Source organism: Pipra filicauda, unplaced genomic scaffold (genome assembly GCF_003945595.2).
Source record: "Pipra filicauda isolate LSUMZ 115617 unplaced genomic scaffold, ASM394559v2 scaffold253_size2546935_pilon, whole genome shotgun sequence".
NCBI classification, from domain to species: Eukaryota; Metazoa; Chordata; class Aves; order Passeriformes; family Pipridae; genus Pipra; species Pipra filicauda.
Genome location: NW_024104369.1, coordinates 1,502,956 through 1,529,995, shown reverse-complemented (window position 1 = coordinate 1,529,995; position 27,040 = coordinate 1,502,956). Strand labels below are relative to the sequence as shown.

The 27,040-nt window shown below is 37.9% G+C and overlaps 1 long non-coding RNA gene across 1 annotated transcript; it reads left to right on the top strand.

Annotated features, from left to right (window-relative positions):
- The first annotated feature begins 2,143 nt into the window (after window positions 1-2,143).
- On the top strand, window positions 2,144-24,570 carry LOC120323415. The gene is made up of 3 exons (XR_005563814.1): window positions 2,144-2,204; window positions 2,378-2,487; window positions 24,458-24,570. It is a non-coding gene; the product is annotated as an uncharacterized LOC120323415 (long non-coding RNA).
- Window positions 24,571-27,040: the final 2,470 nt, after the last annotated feature.

The window sequence follows — 27,040 nt, the reverse complement described above, 5'->3', positions numbered from 1 at the left end:
AACTACAGAGGTGACTCTCTGCAAATAAGGGCTTACAGCAACTGGACATCCATCATATATCTCCAGAGCAACATTAGACCACCCTAATGGGTACTCCCGTCTTCATTATGATATTAATTCTCTAAATTTCCAAAGTGATTTCATTTGTAAAATGACAAAGGCTGGCTGCTCAGGAGACAAAGTGTTTTCATCCCCCTCCTGCATGCTTACAAAGGCTTGCTCTCTTTAGTCTTTGGGGGAAAAGAAATTTGATAGCATCAGATCTCTTGTGATACACAAGGCTGCCTAACAGCTACACCACCTGCCAGCACTGCATGCCTGCCCATCCAGCCTGAAGATTCTAAAGCAATGGTTGATGAGTAGAACATAGATGTTGGGGGGGTAGGGGGGCTGGGGGGAGAAGCTATGCAGGGAGAAAATAGAAGCTGTATAAAATACTCAGTGTGAAAGTGAGGCAGGATTGAGGGTAAGGGTGAGGTCAGAGCCAAGGCTGGAAACTGAATCAATCTGAACAAGGTTGGTTTGGTTAGATTAGGTAAAAGCATGATTTTCTCCCTGGTGTATCAAAGCCTTTGCTGTGGCTACAAATTCACGGACAGCCAACCAAAGCAAGCTTTTCACAAAGAGGCAATTCATTGCATAGCTCCTGATCTCCAAACTCTTGAGGATTAAATAAAATAGAAATGAAATTAAAAATGAAATCAGTAAACCTGTGACATCACTAAATGTCTTTCCCCAAATAGTGACTAACTGAAGTGTCTGACTGAACAATAGTGAGGACTTAGCAGGTTCTTTTAAGGGATGTGATAATTGTAACCCAACCGGTGAATGAATTTGGAAGCAAAACAAAACAGTATTTTTAATGCACTGAAAAGTGTACAAGACACCAATCTCACTAGGCTTTATCCTGCTTTAAGAGACTAGCCAATCTCGTAATTTGTCTGGTTCTGGATTTCCTTTCCATACAGTTATTCAATCCTGTTGCCGTCTGCCATCGAGCTTGTGCAGGCAGCAGAGTGGAGGAGAGTCGTGCAAAGAAGTTCAGTTCCTTTTCCCAAAAAAGAGCACCTTCAGCAGGAGGCTGATTTCAATTGCTTCTGTAAGTACCCTCTTACAATTTCATTCCCTTGTCCTGGCTCCACTGCTAGTTTTCTGTTGTACTAACTACTTCTTCACCCTTTTAGTGATGAATCTCAGTATTTAGGGCCAGCACTCGGTACCAGTGTAGCTGCATGGCCCCTAGTCTTAGGGCACCCTGCATCCCAGATGTCCTTCAGCTGGCAAGAAGATAGCAAAGAGCCTGTGGGGATTGCAGCCCAAAAACACATCCCCATGTCTCACGCACTCCCTGCCCAGGCACAAGGACAATGTGGCTGCTCCGTGCAGATGATGATGCAGGCAGGTCTTGAGGTGACGGTGCTGGGCAGTGTGACACCCACAGGGGCATGTGGCTCTGCATTCCACCACTGCCTTTCATCAGGCAAATTTTCTGCAAATGGGATTTTCATTAAATTTTATAAATGTATAAAAATGTTTTAGTCTCACAAATTTGAAAACATCACTGCAGAATCTTATTTTAAATTAATTAGCAATATTAAAAACATGGAACAGGATGGCTCTTTTTTGTTTTCCCAGAGGAAGCTTTTATGTTTAGGCTAGTGTTCAGCTCCTTTTTTTCCAATTCTCTTTTTTTTCTGACCTTATAAATCTTGCATCCTTTGCTGAACAGCCATGCAGCTTCAGCAGGAAGCAGACTGCCCCCCTCTTTTCCCTTCTCTGCCCTTCTTCCCCAAATCTCCAGCAATTGTGGCTTAACTTGTTTGTCAGAGACTAGGCTGGAGCTGTAGATTTGAACCCCCTCACACTGAGGAGGTCGCTGAACCGTAGTCAGCTCACCAGTTTCTGGGTGAGTGCTTTAACCACTGCTATAAAAGATGAGCAGCAGCATCACCACCATCCATCTTTAAAAATAAAGAGTAATCCAGTCGTCTAGCCCTCAAGGAACAAAGTGCCTATGAGTCAGGGAGTTTTGCTGAATGTGGATGTGGGTTACATCTTAATGCTTAACTGGAGGCTCTGTGTGCATAGCTTAGTCCTATAGGAAATGTAATTTTGGATTATTAACCTCTCTTCATCATTTCCTGGCAGATTTGAACATCACCTCAACTCCACATACTTTCTGCTAAAAATCTTTGTTTTCAGTGGTAAGTATGTGCCACAAAAGGAACTTGGGTCTTCAGCTTGGATGCTTAAATTTTCCTTAGAAATCACAGATCTTGAATGTATTGTTTTAGACACCGGGGCTGAATTTTAATGCTATAATGATCCTGCCAGATGATGACTGACTGACTGTTGTTTCTGTGTTGTCTTTTAATAGACATGGGAGATGGAGATGCTCAGAACCTCCTGGTAATACACCACTTTCCAGCTCCACAGCTTCATTTTTCTGCACTTGAAGTGTTCAGCATAAAGATATGACGGTCTGAGGTGGGTTGGCAGCTGTCCCTATCAGTTATTTATGTTTTTTTTAAATTTTGCATTCCATAGAGTTAAAATCAAACATGCTGTAAGGAACTCCACTGTGATTGCTTATCTCAGGGATAAACTTGTCTCCATGTTATATGCTTATGATGTTATTGATGGCCCTTTGGCCCCCAAATTAAATTATTAATGGAAAATTCTTTGTCATTTGTTTCTCAATGTCACATGAATGCAAAAGTATTTTTCAGTGCAGCTTCATGGAGAAGACATTCTCCTTTTGCATTGAATTTCATCTATTCTGAAAGAGGTGCTAAATTATTATTCTTTTCCATCTTTAACTAAATACTAAATACTGCAGTTCCCTGTCTAAGATTAATCCATTGCAGTTGCTGACAACGAAAGTTTTCCTAATACCTCCAAGTCCTGGGTTTTTTTGGGTTTGTTTTGTTTTGTTTTGTTTTGTTTTTTTTCAAAATTCATAGGCTAATATTTAGGGGCTTGTGCCAGTTTCATGTAAGTTAGTGAGTATAAATCGACTCTGGCATCATATGGTTTCTGTCTTCCGTGGCTGCCTTCCAAAAGCTTGAAACTCCAACCTAATGTGTCACTTCAGTATGGACAACATACTGCATGATTTGTTAGGGGAAAAAATATGCCATTTCTAAAGTATTTTGAATACTCTGTATTAATCTAGCACAGAGCTGGAGCAATCATTACACTGTGCTTCCTGGACTTTACCATGAAAGGAATTAGTTTTCCAAGGGTGACTGTAAAACTTATAGTATTTCTAGGGGGAAGTCTCTGCTTAGGAACAAGAGGAACATTGCTTTCCTGGGATTCAGTGGGATGAAAGCCACTATGAAGGGTGGCTCATGACCTCATTTGTGGTGAGGAAAGTCCAGGCCCATAAGGAGTGATGTGGCATAGAGGTTTTGTTGTTAACTGCATATGACCCTTCTGCTTTCATGTAGGAGACAGCAGAGCCATGACCACTTGATTTGGTCTGTGCTGCCACTTATGCTTGGAAGGGTTGAAGTGAATCTTCTCTCTCTCCAGGCTTGGGGGGAAGTGAAAACCTGGTACAAATGCTATTTAGTCTGTTGGCAGGCTGTTTCATAAAGATGAAAATGTGCGTGAGAGTCACTTTTATTTGCTCCCTCCACCCAAACAGTACTTTTATTGCTGAGCCTCTGTACAGCACAGTACAGCATCTGACTGGTGCTCTGCTCTCAGATGCCTCTCAAGTAGAAAACAAGTTGTTTGCCATTTTCTTCTCTTGTCAGATCAAACCAATACACGTACTCAATGTACCTATCTTGAGAAGTTTTCTTTATTGATGACTCTCACTTTCTCTGCAAACAATATATTTTCTGTAGTACCCTTCCAGGTAAATAGGGTTCACTCTGGAAATAGAAGGAGCAGAACCATATGGGAGAGTATAAAAATGAACTGACCTGAACTACAGTTCTAAAAACATTGTAAATTGTTTCCATACCTTGACAAATGTTCACACTGAGTAGGAATGCCTTCGTTGTTGTGACTTGTCCTCTAATTGTCTGCCACCTTCCAGGGAATGGTTCTGCTCATTTGCTACATTATGGTACACGGAGACAGTTTGCCAGCTTGATCTGGTCTTTCCTGCAATACCAACAATTTTCCATTGCGTTCCTAAGAATTCAATACCTGAATAAGCTTAAAGTTTACTCAACTTTTTTTTTTTAATGTTTGTCTGATATGTGCTTTCAGTGGTATTTGAACCAGACTAGCAGTGGAGAGATGCCACAACTTCATTGGACTTTGGAGCATGACTATATGTATAAATGGTAAAAATATGGTTTGATAACAAACTGTTTGGTGGATTGGTGGTGCGGAGATGTCCTCACGCACTTATTCTTGTTCAGGAGGCTCTGAAGTAATTTTGCACCCCTCCATGCATATGCAATAGCTGTGTAGCATAAGTATTACAGATCCATATGGTATGTCTATTCAGCACTGCTCTTTCAGAACATTGCCATTTAGGAACATGAATACACTCAGAAAAATTCTGTTAACATATATAATTTACCATGAAAAATAATGGTCTCACATAAAGAAAAACATGTGTAGAATACAAATATATTCCAAGCTTGTTGCTCTTATCCTCTATTTTTATTAGCTCTGTATACAATATTTGTTTTTTGCTATTTGGAATGGTAATAACAGGAATTATGTCTCCTTCACTAAGCAAGCTTTTTTAATATAAATAGGATTTGTATATGCTAATTAATAATGCATTGTATCTACACTGACTACTGGGTACTGTAAGCTTTAAATGGAAAGGACTGCACATAGGCTGGTCATTTCAAATCCAAACTTGTCAGGTATTCTCTGTGCACCAGAGTGATACTGCCTTTTGAAGAAGATGTCTTTATTCTGCAGTTCAAGATGGCCAACACACGAGCATGACGTTCTGCTTTTGACCTTGTAAAAATCATTTGCAGTTCTGAAAGCAGGAACACCTCGTGATAAAACCATATTAAGTGATAATGACATTTTGCCAGATTGTGCTGAGAATTGCTCTGAGGGGGAGGAAGACGTTTCCATTGATTGTTCATCAATCTTCAGATTGTCTTCAAATGATGAACAGCTTAGGTTTCCAGCCCTGCATCTCTGTGGTGTGGATGTACCCCACAATCATAAGGGAGTAGGGAATGTGGCGAGGCAGAAAGGGCACCACTGGAGCCTGGGGTGAGCTCCAGCCATGCAGACCCACACACGACATGACAGAGGACAGCCTTCAGCTCTGTGTCCAGAGAAACAATATTATCAGTGTTTGGCTTTGTGGAGCCATTTGCAGTGCTTTCCAGTGCAGGAAGAGGAGGTTGATAGTGACACTATTTACAATTCATTATGAGAAGATTGCAGAAGATTGTTGAAGACAGGAACAACTGACCTCCTATTTCCCTTTCATCTGCAGGAGTACATTCATAAACGATAGTCCACTTTAAGGACACCGGAGTGGAGAATTATACTGGGTGGTGGCTTCTACAATCTTCTTTATCTTTTGGGTCAGCAACATCACTAATTGGCACTTGACAGCACTTCCAGATACTCCTTGTGAATCTCATAGTGTGACTGATGGTTGATTACATAAAGAGAAGAATTCTCAGATCCATTTTAGTCCGTCAAAAACTAAGTGCTGCATAGCATGTACCACATCTGGCAATTGACAGCATCATGTTTGTAAGGTTATCTGATTGGACGAGCTGCAAGCAATGAATAAGGCAGCAAAGCTGCATGTGATAACCTCCCCACAGTGAAACTGCATGGGCTGACAGTTAGCTTCATGCTTGCCATTTTAGTATTCTGCATTTTTAAAGTGGGATAGGGAGCCAAAGAAATGCTCCCTATTTCCTGAATGCGCTTACAAACAAAGATATCCCTTAATGTGGTTAACAGATTCTTTTTTATGCTACTGAATTTTTCAAAAAAATTTTTCACATCCTAAAACAGTAGGAATTATTTTGATGCCTGAAAGCATTTGAGGGATGAATTCACCTTGCAGAAGAACTACTGCAACTTTTTTCTTGATGCCCAAAGAAGAATAATTTAAATTTCATACCCTTTGTTATTATATGTCTAAACCATAGCTCTTTCTAGATACTTTATAAACTAATCCTTTCAAATGCTTGTACAAAACAGGAAAGTTAGTAACCCTGCTTTTCTAGTTTTCTCAAAATACGCAGGCTGGCATATACGAAGAAAGAGTTGCTATCAGTCCTAATGAGCAAAAATTGTTTTATTGTTTGCGAAATTTGCACCTACTTTAGCTCATTTTACATAGTGTCCTGCTCTGTGAACATCATGCTAGTTAACAGGAGCTTCAACAGAAAGCAGAAATTTGTATCAGTGCATGCAGTGGACTGGATAGCTCTGACCTGCTGTTGAGTGATGGATGTTCTCATAGTAGCTGGGGAAAATAGCGTAACAGAGAGAAATATTAGTGTTGCATTGCATATTTTTGGGTAATATAGGCTTCGAATCTTGTATGCCATAACACTTGCATGCATTTCAGTACCACGTACCTATGAGTGCATTACATAAATCTGAATTCTGGGCAGTGCTATGCAGACTTGCAAACCCAGCTTCTCTGAACTCTATTATTTATAAGATTAAAACCCCCGAGGTTTCAGATGGCAGGGTTATTGTCAAGTACAATGTACTTTTCATTCTGAATGGACAAAAGCCTTTGAGCTTACCTGAGTCTGCATGGAAACCTGCCTGACTGTCCTCAGTGCTACCACATGTGTTAGTGGAGGCCAATCTTTTCTCCAGGGGTGTGAGACAAGCATCCTGTAGGGCCTTCCACCTGGACCACTAATACATGCCACTGATATGTGGAGGAGAGCTCTTTTTTTACAAGCACTATGTGCATGGCCTCCATCCAGGGCTGCCTCTAGAAGCAACTGGAAAATGTTACTTGTAGAAAATAGTTGTCCACTTGGTTCAGATTCTGGATTTCTTTGCATTATACCCACAAACAGATGTTGAACCTCACAGATGTGTTCATTCTTAACAGCCATTCAATGAATATGGTGTGGCATGGCCACAAATTATTTGCTTTGTGGTTATCTATTGTTTGATATTTGAAGGGTGTAGTGATTCTTTAATGTCATAAATAGCAAAAGAATATAAACCGTGTGGATTTCAGAATGGCTTTTCAAATCTTCATGGTGCAGGTCTCGTTACTGCTTGTGCAAGTATAGTTCCAAATACCCTAGCAAAATAAACATTTAGACTTTGATCAGGTACATTCAGAAGTTAAGGTTTTATAAATTTTTAAATGGAGAAGGCAGCAGAGATGGCCATTCTGAGATGGCCATTAGAGATCACATTATAAGGCATTTCATCTGGAGCATTTTAAAGAACCATAGTTGGTCTTCCAAAGTGTCAAATGTCTTTCAGATGTGCTGGTGTTAATGAAACATATATTCATCAATCTTTAGGTGGGAGGTTTTTACAGCTGCTTACCATTGCTGCATATGCACATAAAAATCTCCTTTCTTGTTCTCAAATCACAGGCAAGGGGAAGAAAAGAAATATTTTTATAACCAAAAAAGAGATATGTTAGTCTCTTTGACTTGAACTGCTGCAGTAAGTGATCTCAAAAAACTGCTGACCACCCTGTTTGCCACATGTTGTTTTTTTTGTGCCAAGACTTTTAGTACTAATGAAGGCACTCAAATAGAAACCAGTTGAGTTTTTATGAGATATAGCTAACTAACTCTTTGTTAGTTTTTGTAACAAAGATAAGAGCTTTTGGACTTTGGACATAAGAATGAAATAAGTAAATAATGGTTAATATAAGAAAGGGCATACAGTTCTTGTTTAATGGATTAATAAAAGCAATTAACCTTGTAGTGCATTAACATTTTAGAACTGAAATGTTTGTGAGTTAGTTTTACATGAAGTGTCCTTGTAAAGGTCAAAGTCGACCTGTATTTTAAAAGAAATTTTAACTTCAAAAGTTTGTACTTGCTGACATTGTCTGTCCAGTAACATTAGGAATGGCCTAAATTTAATACGAGAAAAAATATGAGACACATGGCTGATCAATTCAATTTGCAAGTTCATATCTAAATTATACTGTCTAGTATCAATAGGAATTTGTTTTAGAATTAGGGGAGGAGCTATTTTATTTTATGTTATTTTATGCTATCTAATTTTTTACTTTGTACTTCCAAGTCAAAGCTATATTTTAAGTCCGGTGTATGATGATTGCGCCAACAGTCCATTGGAATCTTTATGTTACATTAACAGTTGTGTAAACCATGTTGATTTCAACATTCAAGAATAGTAACATGCCCTAAGTTAGTTTTGGTAACTTCCGTGTGCCCATTCAAAAGCGTAAACCAATTAAAGAACTGGCTGTGTTTGTTGGACAACCAAGACATTGATATAGCTATGGCTTACAGATGCTTCCTATAGGCAGAGTGGAAACGACGTGTGACCCCCATGGTGAACCTGTTTTCTACAGATAACCAACACAAGCCCACTCCAGCTCATTTTTAACCTGGACTTCTCTGAATAATACTCCAATTATCGTATGAAAGCTGTATTTTTATCCAGTTAGTTTCTTAATTTCATAGTATTTTCTCAATTTTAAATATTGATGTGTTGTTTAAATAACTAACTGAGCAAATTCATATATGGAAGTGTTCCACAAATTTAACAAATGCTATAGATGATACAATTGCCACATATTCAGGTCCATAACTTTCAAACCTTTTCACTGGTAGAAATGAACTGGCAGCAGGAGAAACTGTAGCAGGTTGTCAATGCCTGCTACGGATAAGAATAGCTTTATAATTACATGTTTTCTTCTATCCAGATGAAGGTGGCTTTGAATTACCCATTTTTTCCAGGGTGCTGTATATTTAAAAAGTGTAGGAATTAAAACATGAAAACATACTGCCTTTTGAAGCAAATTAGCAGTAAAAAAAAAAAAAAAGTAGAAAAACATTTCCCTTTTCCTGACTGGCTTGCAACTAATGTGGGTTTCTTGAAGTTGTACATGCCCGCAGAAAATGATAAATATACTGGAAAAAGGAAGGGAAAAATGAAAGAGTAAGCTGGTCACATAAAGGAGATGATGTAAAGATGGAGAGACATAGCCATAGAAACTAGTCACATAAATAGTCATGAAATGAAAAGTTTCAGATTTGTATTGAAGTAAAAAAAAACTACTTAGAGAAAGGCCAACAGGCCAGACTAAATAATCCTCGACTTAACGTCCAATTCTGAATCACATATTAGCTGCAGAGATTTTAATGTAAATATGCCATTACACTGTCATTACAGTGATCAGGCTGCATGGCTCACAGGTCACATCTCAGCCACTGTTAATTTTGCAGGCAAAAGCTTTTTTTCTCTTGAAATGTTAATAACTTTCTATTAGTTAATGTAGCGTGACTAAAATTCAGATTAGATATAATTCATTTTAATATCTGTGACTGGCTATCCCGATCATTTAGCAATGGTTTCCAGCTGAATACAAGATGCTAAATTGGACTCATTTGCATAGCCCTGTTAAAGCAATGCCATTCTCTAAATGTAGGCATCTTCAAATTAATTTAAAAGATTTTTTTCTGGTTTTGCTACCAGGATAAAATCTTTCGCTAACAACTAATTGAAGTTACTATGAGCCTAAGACACAACCTTTTCCTTCTTTTCTCAGGAACAAATGAATAGTTAATATCGTTAACCAGTAAGGGGGAAAAAATCCACAGTACTTTTGAGTGCTAAAATGGCCTAATTTGGAGCTGCAGACAGACCAACCACCACTATTTGCCAGCATTGAAATAAATACCCTTTCTTATCCTTAAGCATTCTTAGCTACATTGTTGTATGTCAAAAGTTTACACTGGACTGCACTGAATCCACTGGCTTTGTTTAAAGATCTGCTATAAAACACACATTCATTCAAGGTACACTTGAGCTAAACTAGGCACCTCTCAGGACCTTCAATGTCCCTAAAAGAGTTCAGCACACTGGAAAATGTGGGTTGTTATTAATCACTAATATTCTTCCCTTAATATGCACATATAACACCATTTAACAGTAATGGGAGATACATTATCTCCACAAGGAGAGAATGGCCCTCCAACTCATCAAGCCCTATCTTTTAACTCATTTCAGTAAACATCTCTGTGGGTTTTTTCTGGGACAATGGCTTGATGTAATCTTTTAGAAATATGGTCACCCTTTTTCTTTTAAATTAAATACAAATAAATAAACAAGTTTATTACTTGTATTGTATTAGTCAGTATGAATCACAAATTTGGCATACAATATATATTCCAGCATCCAATTGAGAGTAATGCCTTTTGAATACTAGTTACACACTCACATATATAAGGACATAAATCAACTCTGATTTTTTTATTATTTGCATTACCTCAGCACCTAAAAGCTCTTGTGGCCAAGCCGGGAGCCCCATCATGCCAATGTGTGTACAAACACAGGCAGTCACACGCTGAGGAGGATCAAAAGAAACTTGATCAGAGTTGAGATGGTTCTTCCTCCTCATTTACATACGTGTAGCTGTGAACAAGGTCAGAAAAAACCAGAATAATGAAAGTGTCATGGACTGACACTGCATCAGATTATGTAACTGTAAAATTCTACGTTCTTCACAGTGAAGGAATTTACCTATCTTTAATTTAAAATAATTGAGAGATATGGAAGAAATAGTAGAGGGTGAAAATAGTGGTTAATATGCTTTCATGTTTCTTTACATCTCTGAAGTGTTTGATGCCTCTGCTGTACAAAGCAAAAGGCTCCTTGGCTGCCACTAAGATCCTAAGATTACATAGCTCTGTGGAGTTGTCATCTACTGATTTGTCAAAAATCTTTTTCAACAGATCAAAAAATAAATATGTGTAAAAATAATAAATCAAGTACTTGAGATAGCACGTAGATCCACTTATAGGGCAGAACATTATTGTTCTTTTTTTCCTATTGTTGTTAAAGCATAGTGGCTCTTTATTTAAGAATGTAAATACAAAGTATGAAAAATCATGATCTCTCTGTCAGTTTTGGACGTTGATGATTCTGGAAGAAAACAGTGCAGTCTCAGTGTGAGGCACCACCTGACTACCAGATATATGACAATTGTATATACGGTGGGGAACTGACACATGATACTGTCAAATCTGCTGATTTGCTAATATTTATAGATATATATTTATATATATGTAATATCCCTCCAACTTTTTCTCAGCAAGGGGCTTGTTCAGACAATTTAAATGTGATTTTTTTCTATCTATCTCGTCTACTTTCACTTAAAAATCACAGCGTGTTCTGGAATGCTTTGCCTGTTTAAGTTGTAAAGGAGTACCAGCACTTTCACTGGGAGTCTTTTCTAATCTCCAGCTCAGTTTTCTTCTGTCAGCTGGTCATAAAATTACCCATCAAGCTCATGAAAATACTTATGTGCAGGACTGGTGGACATGTTCTTTTGCACTTAAAATTAATTCACACTTATTTTTACGTGAGAATGAAACTTTCATGTGCAGGATTAATAGACAAAAATTTATATCATTCATAATTAACCAACAACTTAACTAACCTTGAGTCTGGGGTTTCTGTTTCATATTTCTGCCACAAAAATCAGGGGTTTTTTTAGGAAGAAGATTTAAAATCACTGATAGAATATTAACAAACATAAATTAGCTTCTGCTGGGGTAAATATTAACTTTATGTCAATGATGACTAATATTGTAATTGTAGAAATAAGAAATCCTAAATGAACAAATTTTAATATCCATTACAGATTTAAGGTAAGGTAAAACTGAGACCTGAATATTCCAAACTTTGAGAAAGTTTAGAAATTTTTGATTATTGGCACTATGTAACCCTGATCTTTTGAGAATAGTTTTGAATTGGCAATATTTTTTTCAGATATTTCCTAAATTAATTGTTCCGTATACCTTTGTTCTATTGCTAGAAATTTGGGGAAAAAAATATTGTAGCAAGCAAAAATGAGCAAGAAGACTGTCAGATATACAAAAACATAAACCAAAGGCAACAATGTCCCTTTCTGAACCTGTTGGGCAGCCAGCAATAGCACAGAGGATAGCACACCTATTAGCCGTACTCCTCCAACTTGTACAAACTCCTGTCTCTGAGGTTTTCCAGGGTAGTGCTGGTTCTGGTCTGCCTCTCTCTCTCCAGAACTGTGGCAGATACGACTGATGCTATGGAAGCCCAGATGAGCTTCATCTTGGATGGGGGAAAAAGGCTACTTCTAAATATTTTAATTGCTTCCACTTTGGCTGGGAGTAAAAGTCTTACAAATGGCATTCCTTATCAGCAACCGCAGCCTCAAAGCGCGTCAATCTGTTTTACCTTGTCAGTGAGCGAAAGGGCTTATGCACAACCCAATTTTACATTGACTAAGTTCATTGTTCTGTTCCAATGTTGCCATTTCTATTTTTCTCTGAGGTTATACAATTTCAAAATTATTTTGTATATATTTGATCTCTTCTATTTTTCATAGACCAGCCACATGATTTGTCAGCAATTCACTAGGAAGAAGGAAGGTAACAGTAACTGCTGTCTGGGATGGGCTGTGATAAGAAGTAAGGGTTGGATTAAATTCTACAGTGATTGACCCCAGAAAGTTCAGCCTCTTGCTTCAATACCATTTCTTTTATGCAGACAAAGAGGCACCACCCTTTCAAAACAGCAGAAAATGCAGACCTCCTTATTGTATTTGTGTATTCATGCTACATTCACACCAGGTATTCCCATATAGGAAATGGTTTGGGGCACAGGTGTCTTGGTTGACTGCTTAGTTTTCATAATCAGAAAAGTGAAACAAAACCATGTAAATGAGCCAGTCAGTTGGAACTATCTCTATATAACTCAAATAACTCCAAATAATCTGAAAGAATTTTTATCAGTTGTTTCATTTAAAAATAACATGTGTGAGGCAATCATGACCAGTTTAGGGATATTTTCTTAGTAGTAGAAACTAAATTCAGCAGATAAATTATGCATTACAAATTATTCCCCCGGGATCCAATTCAGAATGCTGTTATATTGCAAAATTCTGGACTGTATTCGTATCTTTGTTTGACCAATCATGAGAAGGACACATAACAAAGCATTGTAAGCACTTTTCCTAGAGCTTTTCCAGTATAAGCCCAATAGTTAGCAGCAGGTCTCTCATGTCGTGTTTCCAGCCAACCTGCTACAACCTACTTTTCCCCAAAAAGGTGGCTTCTTTCATAATGCATAAGGCATAAAGACTTTTGTGGCTCTCTTCTGGACTCAAGAGGGAGATTATTCCAGCTGCCTATATCTAAAGTCTGTGCTCAAGTGCAGAGGTCAGAGAATTCTCCAGCCAAGAGCTAATACAGCTTGTTGTGCCTTCTGAGATTTCTGGTTTAGGAACACAGTTCTTGCAATGTGACTCTGTAGCTATAGAAAGAAATAGACCCTTTATACCACATTTGAAAAATAGTATCCTTTGTCTACCTCCTAAATTTTAACAGGAATATATAGTTAAGTGCTCAGCTTGTCTTTTTTTCTAGATCTATATCCTTTAGGGCATTGAACTGAAGTTACTTGTGTCTCAGATCAAAGTCATTTCACTTAGAAACTCAGGTTGAGCTTGAAGGCACAGTCTCTTAAGTGAAGGTCAATGGTTTATCCATTACAGCACCCAACCTCAAATTATTTTTGCAATTAGTAATATTTATATCTGTTTTTATAGTGTAAAAGAATAAAGGAAGGATAGTCAGCATTTTCAAGAAATACAAGTTAAAGGTGTCCTATCATTTAAAATGATATATCATGTTAGAAAGGAAACTTAAAAGCTGGCATATGCAATCTAAAATTAAATACAGATTTTGAATTTCAGGCTGTGAAGCTAAAAAGATCAAAGGAAACTCTTTACAGTTCTTCAGAATTTGGTATTATACTTCCCAGGAGGTCATTTACTCCCATAATTTAGTCTGACTTATTTTGGCTTCAGTTCCATTAAAAGTATGTAGCAAAAAGAGGGCCTCTTTTTACTTTAATTTTTAACTGCAACCTGTCAGTTAAAGGAAAAAGAAAAAAAAAAGAGTGTCTGGAAGAGGATGATCTACAGAAGTACTAATAGCTTTCAAATCTTTTGACTTTTTGAGCCTCATATGGCTAGAAACTTATCTGGAAAGATTGCATTTTAACCCTTTTGACTGTTCTTGGACATAATGTGTGCTTTTATTGAAAGGGAACTTATTCACTGACCTTGAACATATTCTGTCATTTCCACAATAACATCTACCTTGACAGCAAGCCTTGACTTGTTGGACAAAATAATAGGAGGACCCAAAGTTAAAGGCTCCTATAGGCAAACATCAAAAGAAGACCTTTGTTAAGTCAGAGAAGTATCCAGAAGTTTACATACTGTCTGGAGAAACCCAAAAATGAGCAGCATACCTGCTGGGATGTGAAGGCAGTGCTGATGGGGCTGAACAGACTAAAACAGAGTTTTACTTCACTGCATTTTGGGAGCAAAAAAAGCAAGAGCAGTTTCAAAAAGATGAGAAAAATTTGAAAGAGCTTTTGCCTTTCAGAAAAGATGTGGTGTAGCCCTGAGACCATTATTTATTTTACCTATACCAGTTTCCAGAAACAGGACCTTAAAAAATAAAAAATAAGAGATAAGGGTGCTTTATCTTCTAAGATCACATTAAGACCACTTGGTGGGAGCAGCAGCGGTGGTAACAAAATGCTCTGTGCTGAAATAGGAAGTCACCTTCCCCCATCAGCACTGCCCCTTTTCCCATTGAGGGGTGTAAAGAGGCAGTACAACAGCTGAACTTTCTGTCTGCAAGAGGTTGGCCTTGGCTGGACTCAAGGCTGGGAAATGAGGTAGAGGGATCCAGTCTGTGAAAGGGTTTTCCCTCTGCTTGACATTCAGGCTTTCCACTGACTCTGAAGAGAGTTCCAGAAAAGCCACCCAAAAGCTGTATGATCTTATTACTTTGCTGTATTGTAGGATGTATGTGCAGAAGGATTCATGGAGACAATTCAGCCTTAGTTGTGTCCAGTAATGCAGTATGTATATATCTATACATGTATATATATGTATCTATCTGTATATATTCTTCTTGTTTTGACTACATCTTTTCATCGTTTTGTCATCTTACACTGCAGCAGCTATTTTGTTCCTAGTTCAGTGGGATGCACACACTGGATGGTGACTCTTAGTTATTCACCCCTTCTTTCCTTGTTTGTTTTCATTTACCCTCTAAATTCTTACAAGTAGAAGTTTTTGAGGTTTTTTCTTTCCTTCTATGTAATGCAATAGGTAAATAAAACTACGAAAACAAAAATAGCTTTGGACCATAAAGAAAACATGATAGACTAACCTTGTCTGTGGCACTTGGGAAAACTGAGACTCTTGCTGTTCCATTAGAGTAGACTAATGATGGTCTAGTGTATACTAATAATTTTCCAGCAAGATATGTGCTTGCCAATATCTTCCTGTATGATTAATGTTTCTGAAACATAGCTGTTTCCATCTGACAGAACCAAATGTGTTAGAAATGTTACAAATGCTTTTTATTGTGGTAAAAGGAATAGTGGCAGCAAAGAGGTTAATTCTTCTCTTTTCATGAAGGTATCTTCTTAGAAGAGAAGTGATTAAAGGAGTTTCTTTTTTGGCATAAAAGTGTTTTTCTAATCTTGTTGAAGTGCCTAAAATGCGTTTGAAGAGCTAGATAAAAGCATGGATTTCTTATTTAATGAGTTACCAGTTATATGTTCCAGTGTTTATTTTGCTTCTGTCACTGAAAGATATTTTCTTAAAATGTCTTTTCCTTCACCACAGTCAATAGGTAATAATGATACAAGATATTTAGGGTGACTTTCAGCATTAGGTACAAAAAATAGCTCTTTCCCAAACTTGTACAATTGCAGAGACTAAGCCAAAAACAAACTCAATTTTAAACAATGTTGAGCATAATTTCAAAACATTCTGACAAAATCAGAATTTGTGTTGCAATTTCTCAGCAAGTTCCCTTCCCTTCCCTTCCCTTCCCTTCCCTTCCCTGCCCTGCCCTGCCCTGCCCTGCCCTTACCAAACTTTCCCTTCCCAAACCTTCCCAAACCTTTCCTTCCCAAGCCTTCCCAAACCTTCCCAAACCTTTCCCCTCTTCTCTTTAATGTGGGCTAAATTATTTTCTTCATTTGGATATCAAATAGTTGAGCCTAGTAGAAAGTAATTTACATTAAAAACCCCTACTGCTTAGTTCAAATCACAGATGATAGAATCCCCTCGCCTTCTGCACAAGAAGGAAGAAAAAGCCTCACTATGGTCAAGAAAATGGCAGCTGAAAAGACTAGCATTGTGCCATGCTGCAAATGTTCTCTGCTGGTATTAGATCATTCAGTGGAAAATTAGGTGCAAACCTAGTTGTTTATTGAACCAAAGGCACACATGTGCTAAAGACAGCTCTCTGTTCTTACAAAGGTATCGACTGCTTCTATCATCATAGGATTCCCCACTATGCTTTACCACCGGGGAAGGAAGAGATCCAAAGCAGAGAAAGAAAAGGTGTCTGAGCGCATGCAGAACTTCTCTGAACAGCAGTGGCTTTTTGTGCTTCTACCATGTATTAGAAAAACTATTATGACTAAAAAAAAACATCTAAAGTCAGGGCTGATATAAGCAAAATGAGTCTTACCTGTGACCTCCGAGGACCCACTTCTCCACTAAGCAGCATTATTCCCTGAAACCCTATGTCTGCAAAGGCCTGCTTACATCGGGACGTCTAAACAGGTTGACCTTCATGGAGCACAGAATAGATTCAGAGATTAAAATGGCCATGAGGAAATTTCACTACACCATGGAATTTGGTGGACTTGAAAATAAATTAGACAGTGTAGCATGTTAGCAAAAGTTCTAATTGTACATACTTCCTAGAGAATTAGTTAGGCCTTACATTAACTCTGTTCCACTCAGCAATTGAGATTCTTCTCCATGTTAAATATTTCCTTTTTACTATTCCTCTGTCCTCTTCATCTAAACCTGTCTGCCCTCTCTTTCCCCAGAAATTGCAAGAGTTGGAAGGCGCAGCGGTCCAGCTTCAGTATCCATTGAGATCAAACCTAAAGAAATGGACCCATCTCTATTCAAAATGAATTTCCTTTATACAAAAAACACAAAGGAAACTGAAGCTACATTTCTAAATACTGAAAAGCAAAGAATAAAAGGTGACTTTTCCCTTAAAGTGTTCTATGTCAACGTCATTTAGTGCTTTGGCAAATCCCAGGATATTCTAGGAGGACTAGTTTAGGGTAGCAAGCCATGAACGTACCTTTTCATTAGCCCCTTATTTTCAAACAGAGGCCTGCAGAAATTCCAGTGCTCTGAACCCTCACAGGGGGATGGAGCAAACAGAAAAGATCTTGTTAAAACTGTTAAAACTATCCTTCTCCAAAGACTACATCTTTTTTTCTTCTTCTTTTTTTAAGTACTCTTCAGTAGGAAAAGAGAAATCAGGTTTAGCTGAATATGTCCTCACCATGCCAGCTTCCAGTATTTTTCTGTGTTTGGCAACAGCACCAGTCAGTTGTGGCATTGCTTCTTATTAGTCTCTTGTAGAGTGCATGAAAAGCTGCTGAAATGGTACATGAATTGACTTATGTACGTGGAAGGATTTTATGAGATCAGACTCTGTATGTGCTAAGGCTTCTTCTCTTCCTGTGTAAACCCACGATTAACTATCATTACTATTTAGTTACACAGAAACAGTGCTTACACAAGGCTAGTGCCTTGCTCTCGTGTGCTGCTTTCTGTCAGTCATCCTTCAAGGTGGAATCTTTTATTTAGCATTACAAATATCTTGAATTTACTGCTGTCATCCCTAGCAACTCCTCTCTGCTTTCTATTATAGTCTTTCTTTTCAAGCATCTCTGATAACTGACTTTTTTCCTCTCTTCTCCCTTGTTCAGTTTTCATTAAAACAGTTTCTTTTTAATCCTTTCTTTTCTACTGTAGAAAGAGGTTTTTTTTTAATTTTTTTTTTTTTATTATTTCCTCTGGGATTTTTCCTTTTAAACTTCTGCTTATCTCTGGAAAGTTAAACTTCTCAAGACTGATCTTTAGCCCATGGCCTCTCCACAACGTTGGATCTCCTTCTTTACTCTCTAAGTTTCTACCAAAAACTGTTTAAATAACAATAATAATTTTTAAGAAATATTTTGTTGTATTTTGGAACTCCATGTGGACAATTTTTTGTAGATATTACAAGCAAATAATAGTGATATTGAGATTGCAACATTATGCAAGAAGAATGACATAATTTAAGCCAATCAATAAGGGTTAATGAAACCTAGATCTCATCAGAATAACTTGATATCTTTTGATGAAAACCTTAGGATGTTATACATATATAGGGAGAAATCATAGTTTTTATATGCAGTGCTCTGATTTAATATCACCCAACATTTTATTACAAAATGCAAATATTACAAAATCAATATAGTACGTATTAAACTGGTTGAATATGATGCTGGTCTCAAAATGTAGTTGGAAACGCTGGATCATCCATTGAGTATGAACACTTCTAGTCTGTTGTTAATCTTACTACTTTAAGATAATTAAGATACTTTGGTATCTTAATTCATGATGTGAAAAATAAAGAGTCACAAAAAGTTGTAGAAAGCACTAAGACTGTGAATAGAACATGTAAGTAAGAGATGAAGAAATAAAATAATAATGAAATAATGAAAACTGTTGTGTAGTACTTTGGTCATAATTAAGTTGGGCACAATCAAACTATGCATTTCAAAGGGTAAATTTATAAGCTGAGGAAAAACCGTGGAATGTGGGAGGGCACTTAAAGGAGATTGCACTTATCATAGAAAACAATACCACTGAAAGGATTGGCAGGTGAAGAATGGTTCTGTGCAAAATTTCAGTGTGGCCATGAAGTCAAAAGTCCTATCATACCCCTGGTGAGGTAAAAAAGAGACTATAAGTAGGAATCTCTATTGTCTCTGTGGTGAGCAATGACATCTCCTGAAATACTGTTCTTTTTCCAGAAACCAGACTTGTAGAGATGAAGAACAATACAAGAGGAGTCTGATAGGAGACAGGAGCGTGATTAAAGGCCAAATAAGCTGCTGTCTGTTGAGAAACCTGGAGAACACTGCCTATCAATTTGTCAAAGTAAAAATAAAGGGCTGATTTAATTGCGGTCTATAAGCATATATACAAAAAGAGAAATGTGATAATACATGCCTCTTCATTCCAATTAATTAAAGCACAACAATACTTTGTGAATCCAAAGAACCTCATAAAGTTTTGATTGAAAAAAATGTACAAATTTGTCCTGGTGAGGGTTGTTAATCACTGGAACAATTTATGCATGACAGTGATAATTTCTCCATCTCTGAAAATTTAGACATTAGAGCTGGATGTTATCTTCTGAAAGAAAGGAAAGACTGAGCAAGACTGAATTCAAAGAAATCCTGTGGTATACAGGAGGTCAGACAAGACGTTTAGATGTTCCCTTCTGTTTTCACAGTCTATGAATCTAAGCAGGTACTGGTTCAAAGAATTTATCATCTTGTCTTCTCTGGGATTACTCATATACTTTGAGTTGAACAGGTGTTTAAGTGCTTTGCTGGATCAGGGCCAAAGAGAGCTGGTATCATGCCATTTCACTGCCCCTTTTGCAGCTGTGGCAGAACAGGACTTGAGGCTGGTATGGTACCAGCGGTCATATTGCTCCAAGTAATTGGCTTAGAAAATGGTGCTGATTAAATGGTACAACCAGGACTAATTTTGAAAGAAAGGGAATGCTGGACTGAAATTTGGAACTACTAATACATGAAAATTACAACTGTATGGCTCAAGCGATGCATGGAAGAGGTTTTTGGGGTGTACTGCTATAAATGCATCAGTTTTGCAGGGACATGCTACTCTAAGGTAGAATTTATCTTCAAATAAAATTTGTACTCAGTAGAAGACTGTTCTCATCACTTTCTTAATTGACACAGCTACTGTGGTATTACATGGTTGTGTAGGCAACAATACATTGGTGATTGTGGTTTTCTTTCATTTGTTGGCTTTCTCAATCCATATCCTATGTAATAACTAATTTATTGATCTGATTTATGTGCAGAGATGTAGGATTATGTTTGGGCAAAGGATGCCTGAGCATTTTTCACAATTGATCTGGCTTTGATGCATAGCAGATCAAAATGAACTTACAAAGGGAAGAGCTGGATGGAATGGAATCGCTAAAAGACTTATAATCTTACTACGCCTATTGTCCTTTTATCTGACAACTTTTTTTCTTATTATCTTTCTCTCTTTATGACCACAATTGCTACTGGCTGAAAAATGCTTTCCTTTTCTTATATCTCCTGAGATTTCTCCATCTATCTACTACTGTTCTGCCAGTATGCTAATGGAGAAGATCTGGTCCCCATGTCCTGCCACTTTTGTGCTATATCTTACTGTTTACCATGTGTTTTATTTTATTAGATGTTCCCTAACTATAGTATACATGTAATTGTACACAAGATACATCAAAATGGGATGTTAATACTGTGAGGGGAGCTAAATGTCTTCTCCTCCTGTCATCACTGTTTCTACTGACAGTAGTAGCTAAGAATGTTTGGAAATTATATTTGGAACTGTTACATTTCCAACTTTTCCCAACTTTCTCAAAGTACGTTTGAGAAGTACTGGTTCTATTCAATATGAAGTTAAAAAATGCTGTAAGGTGTGACTTAGCCAAAATGCTGATAGGAAATGCTCATATGAAGTTACGCCGGACCACACAAGCAGTACCATGGCACTGCTTGGTACCTCAGGAAAACCCCAACCAACAGGTTTGGGTCACGTTCTGTGCCTGATGTTGCTCCAGGTGAAGTAGAGGAGCTACCAGAAAGTCTTTTAACTGTGTGAGTGAATATCTGGTGAACAGTTAGGCTGTTTTCTTCAAAAGGTGCCTCATCTGCAGAGAATCTCAGCACACAGAGGGTGGTGTTCTGGCATAGTGGAAGGTTGGCTAACACATACCTTGCTCTAATGCTGACTTTACATGACTGCCTGGGGACCACAGCAAGCCAGCCTGTCACAGGGCAGTCCTATTCAGCATCACCTCGGACACAAGGCTCAGAGCTGAAAGGCCAACAACAGCTCTGCCTCTTTAAAGTGCCCACTTCTTTCAAAGGCTATGTCAAGAAAACTTTACAGGCCATGTGTTTTTAAAATGGGTATACCTTCTTGTGCATATACCACTCCAAAGAAGAGAACTATAAAATCTTTGGACTTTGTTGTTTGCATTTAAAAGCATTCAAGCATATTCCCTTATAGGTCTGTATGTACACTGTAATTATGCATGCATTAAGCACTAAATGAAAACAAAAGGCATTTAACGTTAATTACACTAGAAATTCACCATATTGTGATCGAACACAGCACCACTATTGCTGCCCAGCTAGATATCCCACTTTCATGCAAACAACAGAACCAAATTAAATTACATAAAAAGAAGCTACATACTGACTCCCAGCAGTATGTTTTGACAAAACACTTTGTCTACTTAAATGATTTCAGAAGCTGTAGTCAAAAGCCTTGACTGCAAATAATGGGTTCATAAAACCTATCTTTAAAATTTTACCTGACAGTAATGCTGTGCAAATATCTGCACTTCTAGTTCACCTTCTCCACTTGTTTACATCAGGATTTTAATAGAGTGGCTGTCACAGAACAACAGCTAAAGGCCACTGTTTGATAAGTTGCTGTAAAAATAGACTGCTTAAAATGAGAATTTCCTCCTAAATTCGGTCATCACAAAAAGGTGGTGGGTAGGAAAACATTAGAGACAGACAATTTCTAGGAGGACTGTAATAAAGTCTTTTCAAGTTCAGTGACATTCTAACCAGCAATGACTTTGTAAGAAACTACATTTCCCATCTGTCTTCAGTTTTACTGAGAAATGACAAAAATATAAGGAAAACAGGACAAGTCAGGAGAGAGATAGATCGATCTTCTTTTTTATTAGCTCACTTAGCATCCATACAATATATTTGAAGAATAAATTGACTAGACCTCCTTAATCACCTGAAGAAAGAAATTAAACACTCAAGAAAGCCTCCAGAGTTCAACTGTAGAGCACAGAACTAACCAAAGACGATCTGTCAGTCAGTGCCCGGCCATTCAGCTGCTGGCATTCCCCATGCAGAATGTCTATGCAGAAGGTGACTGGATGCTGATGGCTCTATGTGACCTCCAGGCATGCACATCCAAGGCCCCACTCACAAGTAGCCACCCTCCACAGCAGCAAGTCTATATTGAAATGTTCTCATCTAGCAAGGTATGAGGTATGGGGAGGGAATGTATTTTAGCCACTAATTTCTTTTCCGAGGAGAAGAGAGGGTTTGGTGGGAGGTTTACTTTGCTCTGGGTCTGTCATGTGGCAGAATTATACATTTCTCAGTTTTCTCTAAAAGGGAATGGCACCTCATTGTCTCTAATGGTTAAGTACATATCTGAATCCTTTCCAAATTCAATATAATGGAACAAAATTTCCATGGAGCTACTAGTAAAGGAGAATTTCAGAGCCAGAAAAAAGCGGAGAGAGATGTAGAATGGTTTAGTCTGTATGGTTTGGTTTAAGCTAATCTTGTTTTGTGCCATCTCTGTTGGAGATCTTCAGTCTCAGTAGATTTTGCCATAGTCCAAATCCTTGGAAGCATAGTAAATAGTATTGGTATGTTAAATATATAGACCATACTCCCTTGCATTTTACCAGAGCTAAAGATATTTTGACCACTTGGGTAGCTACGAAGTATAAAGTAGTCATATATTGTGGCAGCCTGCCTTTTTCAAAATTGGTTTGGTTTTGCAGATGTGTTCTTTTGGTTATTTTTTGGTATGCCCTGATTTATTGCTATGTAACTTCTGAGGAAAAACTTCCAGTTTGGATGAGCTTGTGCCTGATAAAGCTCAAGGAAGAAAGCCAAGTCAAGAACTGTAGTCTGTGAGAGCAGATATGAGATTGCTAAAGCCCATTCTGCCAACTTCTACCTGTGTTCACCCATATTTCTCTGACTCCTATGCCAGTATTATGTAAGAATTCATTTTCTACTCATTCAGGGTTCATTTATGAATCATTCATATTCATCCATTGATCAAAATACCTCTTCCAGATGAGAGAGTTGGGCTTACCCTCAGGTCTAATACAGCAAATGTCCTGTATGGCTCTCTAGAGCTACAACATTAATAGTCGTAACAGCAGGACTTCAGTGTAAGTCTCAGGAGTTTCCACTGAAATCAGAGCATTATGAACACATATATACCTAAGCCAGAGCATAGCACCCCCTCAACAGAAAACATGTTGACCTAGAGCCTGCACACGTGGGATTACAGAGGAAGAAAACTGAATACTTTAAATTCTGCTAAATCGCTTGAAAAAATAATTATTGCTATTTAATGAAGAGTGAATTTTATTTTATTAAGGGGTTTCATCATGCAGAGGGGGTTATGAAGCAAGTTTAGTAGGACTGAGATCACTAAAACTAGGCAAATGTGCATTGTTAGCTCTAACAAGTCACTATGATACTGCAAAGGCTTTAAGTACACTGAAACTAATAATAATAGCTTCATATCCCAGTGTTTGTTCCTTCCCTATTTATGTTTTCTGTAAACACATGCAATTATTGCAGGGGATTGGACTTGCACACGACGCAAAAGGCACAGAACTCGTGCGAGCACCTGCAAAACCCATGTGTGCATTGGCTTCCTGAAGCTGCAAGCCCCTTTCCCTCTCCTCCTGCCTCTGCAGGCTGAAGAATGCCTCTACCAAGAAGGCAGATACCTATGTTCATGTTTCCCTCTTTACCTTATCAATATATTTTATTAACAGCACAAAAAAGCTCCACTCATTTCTTTCATTCTAAGACTTTCTAAAGACCTGCATTAGATGCTGTGCTTACACCATGCCCTCAAAATCCTTTTTTATGAACACTGCTAGAATACCTATAAATTGTCAGCATGATTATTATTAGATAATTTATACCCATGCAATAACTTCCAGCAAAGACAGTAAAATGCTGCTCTGGTATTAAGAGAAGACTCTCAATGTTTTCTGAGAAAAAAACTACTTCTGGTCAGGACCCTATGCTGCCATTTGGGTTTCTCTTGTCTCGTTCAATTCCCAGTCACACTTTTTTTCATTTATTATTATGATTACTAATATTATTACTTTCATTACAGTAAAAATACAAAAATCTGGATTATTTTGAGACACACACTATTCTACCAATTACTTTTAATGTTCCGGAGTATAGGAATGTAACTTTTTTGCTGATTTGCTGAATGCTAGCCATCTTCACAGGAAAGGGGATCTCAAGTATAGATCTGAAATATAAATCTGATTTTTTTTCTTTTTTATTTTCCTTTTTTTCCTATTAAAAGGGCTTTTTAGAAAAGAAAGATGACAAAGTACATTCATACTCAAAGACACTGAGAAATCAACTCATCTGTTATGCTATGGGAAGGGATTTAAGGGTATGGCCCCAAAACCTGTGCTCAGGCCATCAGTCAAAAGCTCTGCTTCTTATGGTAAGTTGTTTTTAAACCAAGAGTATCTGAGAGATGTGTAAGGAAAATTAAGATTGCATATTGATGGAAAAAATGTAAAATACTTTGAAATATAGGAGATAGGGTGATGGAGACTGACCCCAGTCACCTATTATTTGTGTAATTTTAATTACTCTCCCTTTAATTTAAGCAGCTGACACACACTTTCAGTGGTGTTCAGAAAGTTAATAGGGCAGCTGAGTAAGGATTTTAAGGTCATATTCTTGTCCTTTGGTGCTTATTTTATTTATTAGCTGCTGCATTAATATTCTTATGATTACAGAAATGATCATTTATGTATATAATGCATCTTACAATAGTATACAATGAAAAATATTGTAATATTTATGTCTTAATATGTCTTCTCCTCCTTGATTCTTTAGCACCAACCTCACAAAAATACAACAGCATTTATATCAAGCTTCTTCCTTCTTTATATTATTTCTTAATTATGGTATGTAGTCATCAGTTTGCTGACAACAATTTTCCTAGGTGTCACTCTTTCTTTGATTCCATCCCTCCTGACTGAAATTAAAATATTGACATAAATAATTTTGCATGAGCAGTGGAAAATGCAAAGAGACATTTAATGTAGAGAAGCTTCTACATTTATCACTTCTATATACGTGTATTTTTCTGTGGTTTCCAGGTACGTAAACAGTAATTTCAGCAAAACTAGTGTGCTGTCTTGTCCATGCCACGCATGGAGATAAATGATGACACTCACCTGAAGTTAACTTTTTAAACTCAAACAAACTATGATTTGTGTTATAAAAATAGAGAGAATCTGATGGTTCTGGGCCATTTTATCTTTAGGGGTGAGGGAAATGAAGGTTGTTAGACTATCGATGTTCGTAGAGTGGTCTGCTCATTTCTATAAATTTTTCACCCATTTATCTGCCCCCTTCTTTATGCAGCTCTGTCCCTCTTGGGCGGCAAGGAAGGAGGGAAAGACATGGATCATGGAGTTGGCTGGGGATCTATCTGCAAGTCCCAGCAGTGGCTTTCAAAAATAAAGACAGGTGAGGAAAGCATCTTCCAAGCACTTGGGTGTCAGCTGGAGATGGCTGGGTTCTCCGCGCAGGAAGAGATGATGGTGGTGTGGAGACAGTGCAGTTCTGGGGCAGCCCTACTGAGCCTGTTGCAGCAGGGACAGAGGGAGCTGCCAAGCAACTGCCTACATCATTTGCCTTACGGAGGCATCTCTGCAGATTTCTGCCCCTCCAGACAAGTCCTACTTACCCACCACTTGTCCAGGTGTGCAGTCTGTGAAGGGAAACTCCCTGCTCCCAGCCCTCAGTAGAGATGTGCCATCATAGGACGCTGTGCTTCTCACTCCTGAGGGTCGTGATCAGAGTATAAGGCAATGGGCACACTAATGAAGTGTGTCAGAAATTTAAGCTAGACTGATGACTGTTAAAATATTTCTTGTAATTCTCTGTGTTTTTTCATTAATACCAGGGTTTTTTTTCTGAATAGGCACAATTAATTGTTTTTTTGTTCAAGAGGTTATCTTACCACAGACCTTGTAAAACCTCATAGGTTTTACAAACGACAGTGTGTACGTGTGATGTAGTGACACGTCAGTAAATATTCTCTGTTTTAAATTCATTGCAGTGAAACGATCTCATAATGTTAACAAATCTTTTTGCATATCATCCTGAAATGTCTATTTGACCTAAACAGCAAGGTTTAGACACTGAGCAATGGGTAATGAGATCATGGTCAGCATTAGGATTTGAAAAGTTATACAAATATGAGGGGATTGTGTTTTCCTGTTGTCAATAAATATTGTAAATCCTAAATCAGACAACATTGCAGTAATATCAAGACCCAGCACTCTAAAGGTGACATAAAAGATTCAAGATCAGGAAGGGGACAAGCTACAAAGAGTCAGAACTGCTTAGTACGTCACAGAGTGTGCATGTGTGGTCAAGGCAAACTGTAAATATGATGTATCGTCATCCTTCTATATAGACTTGCATAACTGAGAGAAAATTCAATCCTCAGTCCATCATACAGATAGACCTGTGGAAACACTCATAATTTTAATCCCAGCATGCTAATGCCCCCTGTGTGAATATAGATTTCTCAATTAAACTGAAATAATTCGATGAAAGAGCAAGTCTCACAGGTGCAAGTAAAGGTTTCAGTAACACCAGCCTCAGCTATTTATTGCTGCAGAAGCATTTCCACTGGATGGTGCATGGCTGAGGCTTAGAGCTGTACATGGCTTCTTGGCTCAGAAGGACTCCATAAGGAACGTTTCATATGGAAAACCCATGAAAGAGTCCACAGCTCAGCTATGTTATTGAGAGTGCATCTCTATATTCCACAGAGCTAAATTTCCAAAGCCCCCTTGGAGCTAGCACAGTGATGTGAAACTGATGCTTCTGGGATCTCCTTTGATGTAGGCCT